Source organism: Oenanthe melanoleuca, chromosome 2, assembly GCF_029582105.1.
Source record: "Oenanthe melanoleuca isolate GR-GAL-2019-014 chromosome 2, OMel1.0, whole genome shotgun sequence".
NCBI classification, from domain to species: domain Eukaryota; kingdom Metazoa; phylum Chordata; class Aves; order Passeriformes; family Muscicapidae; genus Oenanthe; species Oenanthe melanoleuca.
Window position 1 is genome coordinate 74,631,207 of NC_079335.1, and position 19,609 is coordinate 74,650,815.

General features: G+C 33.9%; 1 protein-coding gene across 1 annotated transcript in view; it reads right to left on the reverse strand.

Annotated features, from left to right (window-relative positions):
* The window catches only part of CDH18 (cadherin 18), a 479,267-nt gene that overhangs the window by 271,440 nt on the left and 188,218 nt on the right, over positions 1-19,609 (reverse strand). The window contains exon 3 of the mRNA XM_056485314.1: positions 18,429-18,514. The gene's annotated coding sequence lies outside the window, so the exon portion shown is untranslated. The remainder of the gene's footprint in view (positions 1-18,428; positions 18,515-19,609) is intronic.

A 19,609-nucleotide genomic window follows, 5' to 3' on the forward strand; every position in this document is an offset into this window, starting at 1 on the left:
AAAAGTTGCTTTGCATATCACTAAACCAAATAAAAAAATGATTAAAAGAAACCAAAGCACACCTGTAAGTTTGGTTTTGCTTTTAAATCACATTCCAACAATTTCTGCAAAAGTCATTTTGCTGTTAAAATGCAAAAAGAAATCTTTAAGGATTAAAAGTCAACTAGGTAAACAATATAGATTTTATCTAACTGTACTGCATGTAGTAGAGGTCACTACATGCTGATATACTCCAGCTTCTTTACATAGAATAAAAAAACCCCAAAACACTGAACTTTACAGTCACTCATTGTTTAAAAAAAAAAAAAAGCTTTGCTTATTTATATAAGTTCAATATTAAATTGCATTTAAAATTTAAAATTGCTTGTGTAGTTTGCATGTTACTGTTAGGAAGATGCAGAAATAAGAGTAATTCAATAATCTGATTATCTGTGATGAGTAAGTTGACACACAACAGGCATACATTTGAAAGAAAATAGGTGCTACTCCATAAACATATAGTGACTGTATTCAGATTTCAATCAATCTCCAAGTTATGATTATAACAAACAGTGTTTCTGCATTAGCAACTAAGATCACACCAAATAATAAGCAGTAGACTATATTTTAAGGTTTAAGAAACATGCAAGTGCTACTAGGACCTCAAATGTTTGCATACCTCAGGTATTATCTTAGCTCATATTCAACTTGGTGGTTGTGTACCTGGGATATTTGCAGTGACAGGCATCCTCTTAAAATAAGTAAAATTTTTAAAATGAGTGTACAAGAACTATTAGGAAGTTCAAGATCGGATCTTAGCTTTATAATTGCATTATTTTCCTTTATGTTTGTGTATCAAGACTTCTGACCATATATATTAATTTTGCAGTCAGAGGAATTTGTACATACTTGCATTACCAAGGATGACTTATTAGAAATTCCTAGGTCAATCATTCACATATCTGTCTAATAGTCACAAAAAAAATATTTTTTTTCTAGGATGTCAAAGTTGATTTTAAAAGAGTTGTCAAAACACTGCTACTTATTTCTTTACTTTTCTTTAGCTTTATTTTACATCTTTTAAAACATGATGATGGCCAGAAAATTCAGGAAACTTGGAAATAGCCTGAAATAAGAAGGATGCCTGTCTTTTCTCAAAAGTAACAACAGGACAAGAGGAAATGGGCTCAGATTGCATAAGGATGGTTTAGACTGGACATTAGGAAAAAAATTGTTCCCAAATGAGTTGTCAAGCACTGGAACGGGCTGCCCAGGGAAGTGGTGGAGTCACTGTCCCTGAAGGTATTTAAAAAATGTGTAGATATGACAGTCAGGACCTGGTTTAGTGATGAACTTGCCAATGCTGGGTTAATGGCTAGACTTGATTTTGGAAAATCTAAACAAAATCTAAAAAATTCCATGATTCTATGATACTAAGGTAAGATTAGGCAAACTGCACCCTTTAAAAAATAAGAGTGTGCTGTCTGATTTCTGTAATGTTATCTACTGTATCTCTTCATGCCATCTCATATATCTTATGTGAAGATTCAACACAAGCTGAAAAAGTGTGGCAATAGAGAAGCAAATGAGGCTACACAAGATAATAGATTAAATACTTTGCCTTAATTTGAGTGGCAAATTGTTGGTAGAGTACAATTTAAGTATGAGAACTATCAGGAGAAATTCTTTACTTCCAACTAATTTACTATCTACATACATCCACTGTGTTCATTGCCTAAGGCAGATGGATGCTCTATCACACATTTTCTAGGTCTAATCTCCAGTAAAAACAAATTTTTTAAAAGTAAGATTTGGGCAGGAGGTTATTGGGATGGAATGGTAAAATAATTTTTCCATGTAATGAAAATATGGTCTTTCAGTCACAGCGGGTAAGAGCTTGGTTAACAAAATAATATAGCAGATATTGTGAAACCAGATTTCAGTGCAGGCTGACAATGAGCCACACATTTCAGAGGAAATGGTATAACAACACTGAAAACCACAAGATTTAGAGGAGAGAAATATTGCCTGTAATCTCACCTGCCAGTAGATAAAGAAGTGGGTCATATCCTAGTGTGACTGATTAAAAAGCTTCAGCTTTAACTTTTAGGTTTGGTTAATTATTTACTAATAACATTTCTAATTCTATTATTTGCCAATGTTTTGCATAAACCATGTCTTGAAATGATTTTGTAGCCTGTGAAATGATGGCAACTCACATACTTGTAATAAATAATGCACCTGTAAAAAATCATTCTAAGGAATCTGATTATTGGTTGCTTCAATATTTTGTCAGATACAATAACCATTGAGAGGACTCCTGAAATTGCAATACAACTGGAATCTAGCTTCTCATATATGTTTCTTCAATATTTACTTTTCTTCCCCTTCTTACAGACCATAAAGCACCAAGAAAGAATTAAAATCTTGCATGAAAACCTTATGTGAACTAATACTTTTGACTCAGTAATGATTCTGCTGCACCAGATTATATCAGTTGGCCCCATTTCATTACCCATCCTTAAAATGTGTCACCATCTCACATAAAATCAGATCATTACTCCTTTAAATTTAGCTCACCATTCAGAATTAATGTGGGTTTTTTTAAATTGATAATAGAATCTGATGAGTTGGAAGGAATCCACAAGGATCACTGAGTCCAACTCCTGGCCCTGCACAGGACACCCCAAAAATCCCATGATATGCCTGAGAGCACAGTATGCTCTTGTTGGCCAAGCACTCTGTCAGGCTTGGTGCTGTCAGCACTTCCCTGGGGAGTCTGTTCCAGTGCCCAGCCATCTCTAGGTGAAAAACTTTCTCCTGACATCTAACCTAAACCTCCTCCAACTCAGTTTCATGCTGTTTCCTCGAGTCCCATCACTGGTCACGAGAGTGAAAAGATAGTTCCTGCCCCTCCACTTCCCCTTGTCAGGCTGTTGAAGACTACAGTGAGGTCTATTCTCAGTCTCTTTCAGGCTGAACAGAACAAATGGCCTCAGCCACTCCTTGTAAATCTTCCTCTCCAAGATCTTCACCATCCTCATTGCCCTCCTTTGGAAGCGCCTTAACAGCTTAATGTATTTTGGCACCCAAAACTGCCCACAAAACTCAATGTGAGGATGCCCCAGTGCAGAACAGAGCAGAGAGAGAGGGACCAGTTTTAGATGGCTCTATTCCCAGAAATGGTTCCCAATAATTATTGCTATAATGCCAGTAGAACAAGAACTGTGCTTGAGTTGGAAAAAATTGTACAGACAGTAATAATTCACCTAGAGAAGTACCCAAAACAAACAAACAAACAAACAGACATCCAAACAAACCAAAATTCTAAGAAAACCAACAGAGATATTCTAGTTTGAATGAAAGTTCTGCCTTCAAATTTGCTGCTTTTTCATATAATATTTTCCCTCAGGAATAATGACCAAGTTGTTGTCATAACTCCAGTATAAACCAGTATAAACTTTTTTATCAAAGTAACATATGGAACAAGCTATATGTCCTTGCTGTGTTATTTATCAATGAAGACTAAGTGTGTGAAAAGCAAGTGAACACGACAAATGAATACTGGGAAGACACACTTGAAGAATTATCAGTCATTGTGATATTTAGATTGCAAGAGGGAAAGACTGGCAGCACTTGCAGTACTTTGCTGGTGCAGGGAGATGACTGGGCCTTCCTAAAGAACACTCATCTCAAGTAGTCCACTATGTTTTGGTGAAGAGGACAGTACTGAGTTTAAGATAATGTCAAGATCCTCTTATTTTTGTTAGCCAGTTTTCCACATAAATATCTTTCAAAATGCTGAACAATATGTATGTCAACCTAATTTTCTCTTTTTATCTGTGTTTTGATAACACAATTATCAGCCACTGCTATGGTGCATTGGAGCTGGCATTTTAAGGTGATTCTAATGAGACACAATAAAGCTTAGACACTGCAAATGATAAGCATAACTAAGCCAATATTTCCAATATCCTTATCTACCATTCACTACATATCATGTGCAAAGATGGAACAGTGCTACACATACAAGTGAAGTACTTGAGATCAAATTAGTTCTCAGAACAAACACACATGCAATTAGAACAAATGCACTGATTATTGGAAGAACATCTGGGAAAAGAAAAAAAAAAAAGAAATAAAACTCTAGGAAATTAAATATTTCAAATATTCATGGCAGAGGAAATAGAAAACATAAACACTAAGACCAGCACTGCTGTTGACTTGAAAAATCTTCAACCCAGACTTGTGGGTTATGTCACTGAATATATGTAGAAACAGTATATTATAGTTATTATCATTAACTTTGTATTTCATAAGGAAATTGCTGTTTAGACCTTATAATTAAGATAATGACCTACTTATTTTAGAAACAGAATGAAGAGGGAGTAATCATAGTATTTCTACTCTTACTGCCTAATCTTTGTCTTGTGCAACTATGATACTGGTCCAGTTTATCATGAAATAATATAATCTCATTAAATTAGTTTCTCTACAAACTTAATTCTAGCCCCATCACTCATCACAGCACATTTCCTGAAGAATGGTGCTTGAAGAATATTTTCTCAAAAGGTGTTTTTTTAATGGAAAGACAGAAATATGAAGCACAAAACCTTAAGCAAAGTGTTAAGGGGGAAAAAAAGTGATTCAACTTTTATATTAGAATTAAAGAGACTAGAAGCTCCGAAATATAGACTGCAACAAAAGATGTAAAGAGCTAAATATGCTTCACAGTGACACATTTAAACTACTCTCCTATGACACAATTTTATTCACTAAAGGAAAGTACATTAGAACTCTAGCTGATGTTCAAGTGCACCTTTAAAATGGGATGTATGCAGTGTTGTCATTCACATTTTTGCAAAGGTTCCAATGTCTTGCTCTTCTCACTTTATCCTCTTCACATAGAATTTTTTTTTGTGTGTGTATTTTACTGGACATTGTTAATAACATAGGCTTTTAATATACCCTAATATTCAAGTTCTGAAAACATATTGAAGACCTTCAAAGGTGCCATAACACAAATTATCTGTCCAATTGTTCTACTTAGCAAGTAAAAGGGCTTCAACTATCTCACACAATATAGCAACCCCTTTGGGAGAAGCATTTCTTGATATTTAGCTCTGCATCTCCTATTTCTGCAGTGTGCCTCAGTAGTTAGTGAGACTTTAACATTCCAGGAGTCCTGCATGTTGTAGCCTTTTATTCAAGTTAATTCCTGTTAATAGTCTGCTATCCAAATACAGATGCCTAAAATCAACCTTATTTATATAATTTATGCTTTAGACAAAGGACTGCTGTCACTGGAAACACATAGTAGGTACAGCTTTAATGAGACATGGTGAAACAAGTCCACTCATTCATTAGGATCACTGAAAATCAATTTTACAATTCCCTGAAGTCTCCCAGCATGTAACAGAATACAAAATCCACCACTCTATGTGATGAAGATGGCTTATCCAGAAGATTAGAAAATAAATTCCTCAGACATGTTCTGACATGCTTTATCATAAATATATGTTTAGGTGTAATAATCAGAGTAGAAACACACTGATCAATTTTATGAACTAAGTTCCTGACTAATGGAATCTTTCATAACAGTATTTCAGGATCAGGTAAATTTTGCAAATACAGGCATTATCACCTTTTGAGCTATGCAGCATGTCCTATAGCAACTGTTCCATCTGGGGCACAATCACACACTGAACTTTTGTTTTTTTTGGTATCTCCATCCCCTTTGTGGGTGTTGAAAATCAAGGGTGCCCTGAATGAGACACATTAGTAGCTGAATGGAGTCCCAAGTGCTCAATGCACTCAAATAGTGGTGAAGAGAGCAGTGAAGAAGAGCCTGGCTCATCTCTGTGGGGCCCAGTGACAGGCCAGTAGATAATGGGCGCAGATTAAATTAAAATAAAGTATATTGAAACCTAAGAAATAACAAAATTTTTCATTATAGAGGTTATTAAACACTGTTACAGATTCTGAAAATATCAATATCCTTGGAGATATTCAGAACCTGAGTAGACACAGCCCCTGACAAAACTTAGCTAACCTAGCTCTACACTTTCTACTACAATTTTTTCTCCTCCTTATCCTTTCTGTGTTTTATAGTGACTCAAGAGATTTGGGCACCAGCAAATGTAAAAGAAAAAAATAGTAAAGGAATTCCTTGCATAATATCAACTACTGAAGCAGTAGGTTACCCTTAGCCAGTGTAGTTATGTTGCTAAAGGACATGGTCAAAGTAGTGAAACAATATTTTAGCACTTCTGCACAAAATTTCCAACACTGCTACAACATAATATTCTTCGGATTGAAGAGCTGTAAATTTAGATGGCATAATTCTTGATGACATAATTCTTTGCATACTACAAGTGCTTGTCAGTTAATATTTGCCTTTGATCTTTCTTTTCTCCTTAATACAAGAAATCAAATGTCATTGTTTTGAACCTGAGCTATTAAGAAGGTTTATGAAGAAGGCTATGGCTCAAAGAAAGGTAGAACTTTCTTCCTGAAGACCTTTTTAATTTTCATTATTTTTAGGTTTCAATAATCTATCCTTAATGAGGGATAGCTGAGGGTATGACACCTCTGCTCACCACTGCTTTGAAGACTGGCTAATATTTAAAATGTGAAAAACAGCAATGTATCATGTCAAAAGGACATGTGTGTTGAACACTGCTGAGAGGAGTGCTAGGTCATGTTTTAATTAAATTCCTCATTACTGATCTGAAAAAAAAAGTTTATAAAGACCAGGCTAATGAGAGTCACATATCCAAACTGGAAGGTGCCTTACAAACCAAACAACACGAAAGAGTTTGAAATGTCTCAAAGGAAAATATCTTGTTGATTTGGAATATTTTCTATTTTCTGGCAGATATTTGGAAAATCAAGTGCAGAAATGAAATTTTAACTCAGTGGCTTTGGATTTTCTTTTGTTTTTATTTTATTTTTAACCGATGTTAAAATGACCAAGAAAAAAATGGCAAATGAATAGATAGATAATTGAGATGTAAGAAGAGGGTAAAAAAGTGGATCCTAGATTTAGACTGACATTATTGAACTAAGAAAGTTAATACCAGTCCAAGAGGAACTCTATTACAGATTTTCAAGGTACTTTTTCACTTACAGGAGAAACATCAGTTAATTTAGGAATTAATTCTTTGTTAAAATAGGTTTGAATCCCATAATGAAAAAAAAAACGTTTTGGGAACAGTAAGAAAATTTTCCAGGGTTAAGTGAAAAACATGTTTCTCTCATGCAGATGTATCTAAGTAAATGTTTAAACCAAAACCAAAATATTTTTAAACTTTATGTTAGAAAATAGGCCTTTCATGTTTTCTTATTATCATATTATATTACTCAAATACTACTAAAATTTCTGTTGAATTTCAGCTCTACTGCAGTCGAGGGCAAAGCATGCTGGCTCTTTGATTTCTAAAACTTTCTGAAAGTGACAGTTTAGAGGAAATGTAAAATTTGGCACTAGAAGTGATAAAAGGTTGCCAGTTTTTCCTGAAATACTGGGCAATTATCTTTCAATTTAGTTCACTTTAAGAATTTTCCTTCTAAAAATGAAATTTGAATTAAAGTCCATGGCAGTTTCATAAGTGTTTGCAATCATATTAACTGTTATACCCAAAAAAATAAAATACATTACAAAATGCATGAAAGTTATATTAACTGTATTGATTCATTAAATGCATTTTTTCTTTTGCCATTGGTGTACACAGATGACGAAAATTAATTTTGAATTTTCTTGTCAGTTACAGTTAAAGAAATTGTAACATTCCTTTAAAATTCATGGTAGAGGAATGTGGTAATTTTTGTGCTTGATTTACCTTAAGCCGAGGCTAAATTTCTGTAACCTTTGCAGTTCTGTTGACACTTTTTCCTACTCAGGAATCTTAATGAATTCCTCTTTCTATCACCGAATTACATGGATCTACATTTAATATGAGAGCACATACTAGATGTAATAGAGGATAAATGAACTCTCATTTAACCTTAACACCACTTGAAAACCATAGATGTCAAAGATGAGTAATAAGTGTTTAAAGCTAAAACCTTCTTTCTTTGGAACTGATAGGGCCACTCTATCAAAAAAAACCATAGTTAGACTGGTTGGATTTGGCAGACTATGACCAAGTTACTTCTTGTTCCATAGATCATTGATCATGTAATGTAACAAAATGTAAATTATACAGGCAATTGAAAAGTACCACATCAGAGAGTTTTCAGATCACCTGAGGAAGACCTTGTGGAAGGATAATTTTAATTTGATCCATGAAATGGAAGCCTGGATATTATATGTTAATTAGAAAACTCTCCAGCAAGAGAATAACACAGAATTTTGAAGAAGTGATTTCACTAAGCTGATTTAACCTTCAGAGGCTGTCCTTAGTGCACATGCATTTTCTCTTTTTCTTGCCTTAGCAGTACATAGCAAAAGACAGAATTTAGGAAATTCAAAGTACGCCAGATAAGGCAGAATGAAGCAATGCTGCTGAATACGAGGGTTTTAATTAATTTTGTTTGTTTTATCTTCTTTAAGGTATTTATTGAATTCTGTATCATCTTCTGATTGCAATTTATAGGCATTCCAGTTAAAAAAAAAAAGGAAAAAAAAAGAATGCTGACCAAACCAGACACTCCTGACTTGTTACACAAACAAAAAGTCAAATATCATTGACTGAAGCATCATACTCAAAGTCAATTTCTAAACCAAATGACCTTATAAAGAATTTTTTTCTGAAATATACAGATACTTACAAAAAGCTATTTATATACATAACATTCTATACATTTCAAATTTAATATAAACAAGCATATGACAACATGTTTCCTTCAAATTCTGATCCCTTCTAAATGAAATTCTTCAATTTTCAGGGTGGGGAAATAGGACTAAGGAAGGACTTGGTGTTGTTCCTGGAATGCTACCAAGCTGCATGTTCCCAAACTAAAGGAAAAAAAATCCAAAAACAACAAAAGGAAATGGAGATGTAAATGACACTCTCTTCTCAACCATTACTCTCTGGAAGAAAACTTACCTATATTACATTGTCCCTTTAAAAGAATTAGTTCGATGTTACTTGGAAACGGTGATTAATACATCACCAAAAGATTTCTGGGATGGATGGGTTTTTTCCCCCTTCACATGCTTAACTGCAATGTTCAGTCAGCTGTCAATTACATATTGTTGAAAACATAAGCTAGCTTGATTACAGAAGGAGTTTAGGTATGTTTCAACAGCAAAGTCATGTGCATATAGAGCGTTGAGTGGGTGCTTGCTTGAAAATGTTTACATTCTAGCCTCATCTGCACCAGTGACCTTCTGTTTCCTCAATTAAATATTTCATGTCTATTTTTAAAACCTCTACTAATGTGTTAACTGTCCTTTTTGTTTTTTAAACTCACTCCTTTATTATCTTTTAGAATTAAGATTAGTCTCCCCAAAAATAGTCACTCAGCCTTTCCCCCAGAACAATAACAATTGTAAGATGATATATAAATTGCCTTGGACAATAAATAAAACACATCTGCTTTGCCCATTGATAAGTTGCATTAATTTTATTTTTTTAATTTACTGCAAACTTTCAGAGGAAAAACAATTTTGCATCTCATTAGGAAATATCCAAGAATAATTATGTATTGTGAAATTTAGCAATTCAGATTTACTCTACAGGATCATATCTGCTGCCAATGTTCAGTCTAAATCTATTTAATAGGGATAATACATATCCATCAATTGTTAAACCCTTCATATGTATTCATATAATGTGTTTCTTTTTCAAATTTGGATAATGTATAAGGCTGCTTCCAAAAAAAGCGACTTCTGTGTATCCACTTATTTTCTTATATTGAAACATTAGGTCCAGTTGAATTCAGTGGGACTGAGAAGAGGGGCTAAAAGCTGAGCAGTTGTCTTCTATTTTCCAGGTATCAGAAATTATTTCACTATATGGCATATTTCAGGGAGTCACAAAGCTTCTTAATTCAGACATTTTGAGGAATTTTGAGATCTAAATCACGAAGAGCTAAAATACTCCATATGTTCTGAAAAAGTTTAACATGAATGAAAATAAAAAGCTCCTCACTGCAACTATTTACACAAAGTGTAAACCAAACTGTTCATGAATAGATACCAGATTACCAGATTGCTTAATTCAATTAGAAAAATTATTAAAATATTCAATGAAAATTTTTGCATGTAATTTTTCCAGCATAGAATTCTTCATTGCATCAAGGAGAAATGGATTAACCTATAGACAATACAGAAACTTAATCAAAGCAAAGCCTGAGGTAGTCACATAATTATCTTAAGATAAACTCTTACAAGAAAAAAAGAAAAAAAAAAAAAAAGAAAAATCAATATGAAAAAATAGTCACAACTATTGCAAAGTGGTCTGTCAGTCAAAGGGAGTCGAGAAAAAACAAGGATTTCTAAGAGACTAAAACTCTGTGCTGGGACTTGCTCTTTGGAGAGCAAGTACTGATACCAGCTAAAGTCAGCAATGATGAAAAAACTTTGGGATCCCTTTAAAAAAACTTGGGGCACTGCTGTAGAAAGTGGGTTTAAAAGTGACATGTACAAAGATACACCTAGACTGCAGCAAACCTAAAAGCAACTGGCTGCCTAATTTATTTCTGAAATGTTGGTACAAGTTGTCCTGAATAAAAGGTTTGAAATAGAACAGTAAAACTTGTGTGAGCAGACCAGCAGATATTTACTGGTAGTTGTCAATGATCAATGATTTTTCTCTTAGTTGACACATGCTTCAGGAGTGGAGGAAGGTGAGACTGAGAAATCTCCCATCCACATGTTTTAAAAAATTGAGGAAAAGCATAGAAGTTTCTTTTTTTTTCATTTGCTGTGTTTTGTGTTTGGGGGTGGTAATGTGGTTTTGTTCTTAGATATTGTTTTGGTTGGTTGAGTTTTTTTGTTTGTTGTTTTTGTTAAAGTGATCCTGCATACTTCTGAAAGCGACAGGAATAGAACTAATGATGACACACACCTATCTCTTCATGTGAATATGTCTTCACAGACAGCATAAAATAAAAATGTCCAAATATTTATATTCATCTCATTAGACTGTATGAAGAATCAAGCTTATATCTCTTTTATCCATTCAAACTACTGTATGGCTGGAAATTCTGGGCAGCAGCTGTGTTCACACTCACCACTCAATTTCTGCTCACAGTTTTAACTCTGGAAGCAAATGAGATAAAACCTCTGCCTAATGACTAGTAAGATGACTAGTCAAGGGCTGTTAGTATCCACTACTTTCTTTTTAAAATTATAACAGTGATTTCTAGAGACATATTTTGCACAGAAACACAAGCAATTTTAGAAGAGACTATGTTTTGAAGCATGCGTGTTTACTTAAATTAATTTGTAGATTCTCTCCCTCTACTTGATGAAAATGACAACCTATGAGGTTTGATGCATTCAGACCTATTACTGGCTAACAGACTAACAAAGAATAGAGTCTTATTTGAGATTTGCACTGAGAAGAAGGCACTGTGGAAAAAAATTATTCCGATGATTCTAGCCTTAACAATCAAATGGATGCAGGTATTTCTTTTAAAACTTTGAGATATTCATCATATCTAATTTCTGCTTCTTCCCCTGTCAGATCTGGTGCCAGTAAGCCATTCATCTTGCTCATTACATCTCCTGTATAACTTTGGATTAGAGCTTTCAGACTTGGATTAAGTCTATTCTTAGTGCTTCTAAATCAATGTATTTGATTTTCTTTTTGTCAGGAGCAATGCTGTAGCAGAATTTCATAGGGTATCCCTGCTATTTCCTACATCAAACATGACACTAAGACGTCTCAACAGAAATAACTTCAAAACTAACAACGGTGTTAATTTGTTAGTACATTTTATGACACTCAGAACTTACAAATGGCAAATAGGAGATGAAAACCTGTATGTATGAAACAGCATAAAAATGTTATTTACACAGTGTTTCCTAATTTATTTGAAAGCATATATATATATAAAAGTCCATTTTTACTTCTTACAGATATATGTCTGAGGACTCTTGCAAGATATCAAAAGGAAAAGCAAATTTTTATACGTGCCACTTGTGAGCTAAATTCTTACAATTGTAATAGAAATGTCTGAGATTAAACTAATTTATAAGTATCATCTACCAAAAATTTTACAAATTTTTCGTCTATTCTCACAGCCAGGCATTTATTTTCACCCTGCAGCTTGCTGATACAATCAGGTGTGAGTTCTAACAGCCTTGTCTAACCTTATTCCTTATAGTCCTCTCAAGATTAAAGGTAATTCTATATCAGTAGGCAGCCTCGCTTAAGCACGAATATCTCTTAAGACACAATACTAAGAGAAATATACTTCCTTGCTTTTTTCATTCTTAACAAAAAAATCCTGAAATCTCAATAATCATGTTTTAAATATTTCATCCTATAAATTTAAATCAATGTGGAGTAAATACTGTCTCCAAAAAGTAAAAGAAAGTCAGATAAAGAAGACGCTTCCTAGCAACAAAATAATAAAAAACACTAATGATTGCATCAATCTCTTTCAGCTTCAACATACAGCACCTTAATGATAATACATTTTTTAAGGATAAGTGAAAGGTTCTTGCTGTGTTTTACAGTATTACACAGAGGCATCCTTGTAAGTTCAATTGAAAACACAGCAAATATTTTTAAATTAAGAACCATTCTAATCTGTGTCCTTTGCTGGATTTAGGAGCTTTCTATGTATAAATATATAAGTCACCCATCTCATTATTTCTTTCTGTTGATCTCTTTGAATCACATGCTCTTTGGATCATGATCTCTGTCCATTTGACCATGCATTATAACAGCTGTCTTCTTGCTTAATCTTGAAGCATCTTGCCAGTATTTTGATTTAGCTTTTCTGCGTAAAATTTTTAAATGAACCGTCATTTTACTCACAATGGGTCTTGTTACAGACTAGCTCTAAAACAGTTTCTTTAAATTAGACTCCTTCAGACACATAGACTGCAAGCATGTCTGTTTTTTCATGTGCTCTGTGTTCTTACTTCCTATTAGTCTCCACTTGGAGATATATCTGTGTGGATATATTGGTAAATAATTCAGACAGTGTCAAGTCTATAGCTTATTTAATTAGTTACTTTTCCCAGTCCAGGAAGCAGAATTTTCTATGTGTCCACATCTTAATCTCTATTAGGTAATGAAGAAGAGGGTGATGTCACCTAGGAAACTAAGTGCTGATATCAATCAGCCTTGTGACCTAATTACAGACCCATTAAAACTGACATAGAATACAGAACACAGAGAGATGCTCTGTGTATAGTATATATTTCCTTTCTGGTTTTCCCTCTTTTGCCTCAAGTTAATTGTGTTCTATCTATAGACAGCTGGAACATTATTTCAAGAGCAGGGAGTTAGCAGCCACAGCTATCAAAAATTGATCCATTAAAAATAAATGAAAAGAAAATCCCCAGAGCGTGGGCCAAATCTGGACACTGTGATTTTAGAGTATTAGGAAAAAATAAAGCTAGTCCATATTCCCTTTCAGGCAACCTTACAGCTTAATTTAAACACTATTTTGTGTGAACTTGAATGTCTTTTAGAATTAAACTCACTTCACCATAAGAAACAGAAGGACCAACTACTCTTTCCATTGGAAGAGATTCTTTTTTAACCTGTATTTCAAAAGAGTTGTACTACACTATTTAGCTGTTTCATAAGAAAGCAGCGTAAAACCCCCCAACCATAACTGTAAAAAACAAGTATCAAAAAGCACAAGCAAATATTTGTTGGAAAAAAGACCCCTTCATATTGCTAGCAAACCCATAAAACTGGAACACAGTAATAGTAAAATTCTGGGTAAAAACTGACATTTGTGGATTTGTATATCCTAGAATTCAAGTCCTATTAGTGGCATTTGCTAAACAGCTCCCATGAGTTCTGAAAGAAAAAAAAAAACATATCTGTAATTTTTTCACATCCTGCAATTTCCCTGGAGCAGCTGAAAGCCAATAAACACTTTGAGTTATATAGGTCAAGGGAAAACTGGTAATAGAAGTCTGAATGTCTGTGTCTTTCTGGATCTGTTTAAATAAATTTAAAATAAATTAAATTATTTTAAAAATAGTTTTTAAATAAATTCTTTAAACCAAAGACTGTGAAAGCACAGACAGCAAATTAGCATGTTCCAATAGTGGCCAATTAGAATCATACTCCTGTATACAAGCTGACCCCTGCTGATCAGATCACACCTGGTGCACACTTTACAGGTGAGAAACAAGCCTACCTTTCACTCTCAAGCTGCCTCCAGGGGTACAGCTTTGCAGAAAAGCCCAGTCAAAGCAGTGCCCTATTGCCAGGGGCCAGGATGGGACCCTGGATCACCGCTGGCTGCCCTTGGCAGCTACCTCAGCCCCAGTGTGGTTAGGTTGCACCTCTCTACTTCTGCATGAAGAAACACCTCTTCTACACTGGCAGGTTGACATCCTGGCCCTTTCAGGTTGGAATCTTATGCTACTTCCACCAACTGAAGTGATAAATACAATCAATCCTTCCCCTCCTGCTGTTACATTTCACGTGCAATGCTCATCTAGACTTCTGCAGTGGAAGTACCTGTCACAAATTTACTAAGGAAATAAATTATTTTCTTTATGACTCCAAAAAGGAGCACACAGGCTACTTGAAGCAGTGACTTCACTAAATACCTAGGTTTTGTACTTTTAAACAAGAATGATTGCACATAGGTTCCAAGTAAACCAAAGCCTAGCTCAGTCTAGTCATAGAAATGACTGACTTTTCACTAAGTTTTGATTTAGTGTTTAGAAACTTGCCTTGAAATCCTTCTAATATATTTGGTTGAGATGGTTGAATATCTACTATTTTCATGATTTCACAAGAACACTTGCATATTGTGGTTGTTACACAATCAAATTAATAATATTTTCTGACACACATAAGCAAGCTGAAATAGTCTCAAAATAATTTTTCTTTTCTCATTTCTTACAGTGTGAAAAATTATTTGATTAATCCCTCTGCCTTTTACATTATTATCTCAAATTAAATAAATTATTTTTAAATTAGAGAATAATTTGGATCATTTGATACTGATTTTGAAGCCAGAAATTATTTTGAAGAGCAACAGAAATTTTTTTCATCATAATTTCAGCTTTATATTACTTTCAGAGTGGAAAACCTTGAAAGCTTATATATTCAACATTTAAGTTGACAGGTTTTTGTACGCTTCAGTCAACTTCTTGCTTTAAAATATTTTTCAACTCCATTTCAGAAAACACTCAAAACATTCTGAAATATTTTTGAATTTTCAGGGAAGTGATATACCGATTAGTCTTGCACTAGGCTAAACTCCAAGGTTGACTCAAAGTACACCAGTCTAGGCAATTAGTTTCTTGTTTTATATCTTGAAAAGTAAGACCAACATATAGCAACACTTGTAAGAGCACTGAGTTCCTTTAGCCCCATCATAAATACATATCTGTCACAAGGTAGGTCTGAAACTTTCATTTGCATGTATCAAGTCAGACTTTTACATAGACATGAAGATATAGGCTGCTCCATGTATAAACTATTTTCATGTAGTAATTTTGAAAGGTAAATATATCAAAATAATATAGTATGCATTTGGTGTTTTAGCAAAATTTTACATATGTTTATAACCATATAAAAAGTCAAAGTATGCATAAGAACACTGGGAATATCAGGTAACTTTATTCTAGATCAGAAAAATAAAATTTGATATCTGGGTTTGGAAAAGATAAATCTAATTTAGACAATTAGTCATGGAACAACCTCACATATATATATATTTATATATTTATATATTTATATATTTATATATTTATATATTTATATATTTATATATTTATATATTTATATATTTATATATTTATATATTTATATATTTATATATTATTTATATATTTATATATATATATAAGCTACAAATAGAAATATCACTCATCTGGTAGAGACCCTCTGTGGCATTTGCAAGTTTCTATTTACTTAGTTCATTAAGGTTTATTAAATCAGTAAGGCAGACTCTTTGAAAAGCACCAGCATGAACTCTGTTAGTAGTTCCTTGCATTGCTTGCTCAAGAAGGTCTGTATCACCAGGAAGAGGTTTTGAAGTTCAGCTTCAGATAACTATAAACTCATGCCTTTAACTCCAACATGATATATATGTATACACACGTATGTATATATTTGTATATTTATATGTGTGTTTATGTATATATGTATGTGTATACATACATGTGTTCTCCAATTGTTTGCTACAAAAACTACATCTCCCTTGTTCTGATTATTACACAACAGAAAGGCTCTCGTGTGGGAAAGTCAGTCTTCTCTGCCACCAAGGACTATGTTTACCATTCTATAAAGGGTCAGAAATGTTGAACTGCAGATTAAATAATCCACTCAAAGTCCATCTGAAATCAGATGGCAACCTGTCCATCACATAATAGTCTAAAATGACAGAAATATTAAACTGAGCAATATCTGACAGATGGAAAGAGAAAGGGCAGACATGCTTTGCTTCTTTTGTTTTCCTTCATACCATACAATTTTTGTTTGCAGTTTTACAATTATTTCTCCATAACTCAGAGAAAGTAAAGATTCCATAAAGGCTTAAAAAAATATGAAAACAAACACTGCATTCATGGGAGCACAGAGGGATAAGGCTAGACCAAAATACATCAAAATCACAAATACATCTGAAGCTAAAGCACACTGATTAAAAATGATTAAATATGCTACTTGGTGTCTTGTTTCAGCAAGACCCAGTGAAGTAAGATCTATCTTTTTTACACAATTTTCCTCATGACCCAATATAAAAATATTGCCTCACCATCTTCTGAAAGCTACATGTATTTAACATGGATATGAGGAGCTTCTATCCTTAGACTACAAATCAAATACAATCTGCAAGACAAATTGTGCCCTGAGGAACAAATATGTATCTCAATGAGAGTCAGGAAAAGGCCAAGGAGATTTTTCATTTATTAAAAAACATTTTTGCCAGATGTCACTGGCACATGGGTAGAGTCTCATCAAATTTTCAACAACAGTTTTAAATTCCTTTCTCCAATACAAAATTTAGGTATGCTGACAGATAAAAGAATAAGAGGGTAAAATGTGTGAATATTTGCTGATTTCCCTCTTGTTGTATATTTCAGTACTTCAAATATTGTTTCTCCAGGGAAAAAAACTGACAATAAAAGAGAGGTATTTGTGGTTACAACTGCTAGGAGGCAAAAAATCTGAATCTATTCACTGTGAATGATATTATACAGAGAGTGTACAGAACTCAACTTCTCAATTCCAAAGCCTTATCAACCACGAGATGTTAGTGTCATTAGCCAAACTTTTACATGCCTCTTCTATCAGGTCAAATATGAATAAAATTACAAAGATCTGGTGGGAATGTAGGGAAGACAAGAATGTATGGTGAAATACACTCCTGGCAAAAAGAAGGAAGCTCCAGGTGAGGATTGAAGTAATAAAAGATAGAGGAATTGCAGTTTTACTGTTGTGAGAAAATACCTCCTCTAAGAGAATAAAAAAATCCTTTGAAACTCAAGATATTGAATGAAACAAAGAACCAGGGATGGAAGGCGTTCCAGGAGAGTTAAATTACAGAAAAATATATCCCAAAAGTAATAGAAAAAATGCTTTCCAGGCCCCAGTATTTTTGAATGTAAAAAGACATAATTTGCCGTGTTTAAGCTCCTGAACATGGTAAGTGATAACTAGACCTAAAATGAAATTAACATCAGCTCCATTTCCTTGGTTCCCTACAAGACTTTCTGGTACATTTACAAAAATGGAATCCAATTTACTGAGATCAAACATTTTGTAGCTGAAAAACAGTGTTAAATATACTCTTTTTTTAAACTTGTGAAGAGGCAGTGATGAATTTCTTTAGTTTATCTTCCATAAGTCTGTCTACCTACTGATGACTTTCTATTGTCTCCCTTATGGAGTCATTATTAATTTATTTCTATACATGCTTTTTAATGTCTCACTGATATAAATGCTTATTGTAGTTTTTTAAAACATAGTAATATGCATTTCTTATGAAATGTTTTACAGCTTTTTCCTGAACATTCTTATTTGGAATTTTTTCTCAGCACCTACAGCACATAAGGAAAGTAACAACTGTTAAGTCAGAAAGAAGGTAGAACGCTTCTAGATTTTTAACTGTGCAGGTGGGTATATCTAATTTTATAGGCAGAAAGATAGTGTTGCATAAAACAGAAGCAGATTTACAACTAATTCCCAATACTTATATATATATAAAAAAATTGAGTTCCCTTTCAAATGAACTACATCTGAGAATGCAAAAATAGTCCCTGATGTTCAAAAGCACTCACCATTACTCTCATGCATAGCGTCAAGATTAATAAATAATTAACAACATTTCCAAAACAAACATACCTCAAAGACACCAGTTTCTTAATTCTTCAGGAGAATTACTACCTCAGCTGCCTTTTTGTCTTCTGGTCTTGAATTTGTTTTGTAGCCTAGGAAAAATAAATCTCAGCTTACTTTCAAACTGAAAGCATAAGGCTAGACCCATGGAAAAAAAAAAAACAAAACAAACCAACACTTAATAGCATTGCAGTTAATTCTGCTGTAATCCTACCTCATTATCTTAAGCAAATAAATCTCTAAAAAGGATTACCTTTTTAAAAGCAAATTAGAAAACTGAACGTCATCTGTACAGGGAGACATTCTTTTAAAATGTAATCAGCAAGGAAGCTCATAAATAGGCCACTATATAAAAATATTCCTATCAGGCAATCCTTAGCAGATTTTCAACAGATGTGTATGTAACTATGATTTCACAAATTCCTAAAATAAAATGTGTCGACATCGCTTACCACAAACTTCCAAGAGTCTAAAAAAAATGTACTCATTTAGATTCTAGAGAAAGAACAATATCATAAAGATATGTTCTTTATGTATCTTCAACTGCAAGTGCCCTTGCCACACCACCCATGTCAAGAATGTAAATGCAGGGATTGAGAGAATTAAAGCCCTAAGCCCACTGTAGGAGAGGGTCAGGTTCAAGACTAAGGAATGTCATTGTTCACAAGTCCATGGAAGCCAATTAATTTGCAGGTCCTGAGGGAGCTGCCAGAAAAAGCTGCTAAGTCATTATCCATAATTTTTGAAAAAACATGGCACTCAGATTTGTGCTTACAGCCTAGAAAGCCAATGGAATTCTGGGCTGCATCAAAAGGGATGTTGCCAGTAGACTGAAGGAGGTGATTCTCACCCCCTCCTCTGCTCTTGTGGGACTCCATCTATGGAGATGTGTACAGTTCTGGTGTCCCCACATTATGACAGACATGCAACTGTTACATCAAGTCTAGAGGAGGGCCACCAATTTGATAAGAGGAATGGAGAACCTCCCCTAAAAAGCCAGTGTGAGAAAGTTGAGGCTATTCAGCCTGAAGAACCGAAGATAATGTGGAAACCTCACAGCAACATTCCAGTATCTTTCCATACAATGCAACTGGAGAGCCACTCTTTGTCCAGAACTGTAGTGATGGGATAAGGGGTAATGGGTACAAACTGAGAGAGCTGAAATTTATATTAGCTATTAGGAAGAA